Source organism: Gavialis gangeticus, unplaced genomic scaffold (genome assembly GCF_001723915.1).
Source record: "Gavialis gangeticus isolate Ggan-Ray unplaced genomic scaffold, GavGan_comp1, whole genome shotgun sequence".
Lineage (NCBI taxonomy): Eukaryota > Metazoa > Chordata > Crocodylia > Gavialidae > Gavialis > Gavialis gangeticus.
This window is the reverse complement of record NW_017729012.1, coordinates 7,891,506-7,893,013: the sequence shown is the minus strand read 5'-3', so window position 1 is coordinate 7,893,013 and position 1,508 is coordinate 7,891,506. Positions and strand designations below refer to the sequence as shown.

General features: G+C 45.2%; 1 protein-coding gene across 1 annotated transcript in view; it reads left to right on the top strand.

Annotated features, from left to right (window-relative positions):
- VMP1 (vacuole membrane protein 1) overlaps positions 1–1,508 on the top strand; it is a 109,223-nt gene that overhangs the window by 24,267 nt on the left and 83,448 nt on the right. The window lies entirely within an intron of this gene.

Here is a 1,508-nt window from a genome sequence, read left to right as displayed (position 1 = left end):
ACCCCCCCCCCCCCCCCCCCCACACACACACACACTTTAAACTTCTTTTTGGTGCTGTGGGGAAACCCAGTTTCTAATTCAGTGGATTGCACTGACATCTTACTTGTTCTGATGATTTACGGCCAAAAGATTGTTTCCAAGAAAGCTGCTTGGAACAAGGTGTACTCCCAGATGCTCCCCAGATCTGTGTGTAAACTAAATTGGTATCAAACTCCAGATTGTCTTCTGAATAATGAAATGTTCCTCTCCAGAAAGACAGAATGTTGCTTAGAGACCCTGAGGGCAGGAGCTCCTGCCTTCTTTTCTTGACCATAATTAGAAGAGAGCTCAGATTGATTTATTTTTAAATGTACGCGGTTGAAACTCATGAGGTTATCGTTAGTAACTCCTTGCTGGGGCAGAGTTCAGGATTACGTGGAAGTTGTGCTGGAGAGGACTTTGCTTCTAATCTCTGTGGTCCCTTCCATAGTAGGAAATTAAATGATAACAGTACTCTTGCTAAACCAGAGGTGTCCCAAGTGTGGCTCATAGGTCAAGTGCAGGCTTGTGGCCCCTCTGCACCCTGCCACCCAGGACCACCCCTTTGAAATGGTCTTTCAGAGGCAAAACTTGGGGAGCCTCTGTGCAAAATCATTGCTTAAACTGTGAGGGGAATAAACTTTCTTTCTGGCGGGGGCTGTTACCCACAGCCTGCTTAACATCCCTGGGGAAACAGATAGTTGTCCCTTGATGTAGCAGACGTGAAAAGGCAAAAAGCTAAACATAAATGAAAACAGTAAGGGAGGAAAGCCAAGAGCAACAGACCTCCCGACTGGTGGATCGTTAGTTGGTAACTCATGCTCAAGAATGAGCCCAGTGTTTGTTTTCTAAGCCAGCAGGTGTGCTCCGATACAGTCCTGGGTAACACTGGCAGAACTTACTGGCTGGGTTGAGATTGGTGGTACGGGGTTTTGTTTGGCCACCCCTCCAGGCCAGAAGGAGCATATTGCTATTAGGGGCCCCATGGAGAGGAACTAGTAACTTGACCGTTGCGCTACAGAAATGACCCACGTGAAAAATAGCTTGTGGGTTGTGTAGTTAAATCCGCTTGCACTTCCTGCTTGCCTTCAGTACGTTTGGCTTGTTCCTCAAAGAACTGCTTTTCTGTGTCCCTCCTTAGTCATTTGTGACAGTTATTCATTTAAAATCTTCAAATAGATTGCTGAAGAGCACTCTAAAAATAGCATCGATTTGGTACTTTATCCAAGCCGGTACTTGGATTTCTGTGCTTTGATATTCTGTCCTGCATCCTCTCTTGTAACACAGTAATATTCAATCGCTGAAATGGTATCGCGTTCACAGAACATTTTCTCACTCTGGCCTTGTATAGTAATAACTTCAGATTGCTGTGAAGTTGGTATGTTCCATCTGATTGGTTAAAAAAAATCAACTTTTGGTCTACTGTTACAAGTAATACCGAGTATTTCTGTCAGTAAAAGGTGTGTGTGTGTTGGGGGGGGGGGGGGGGG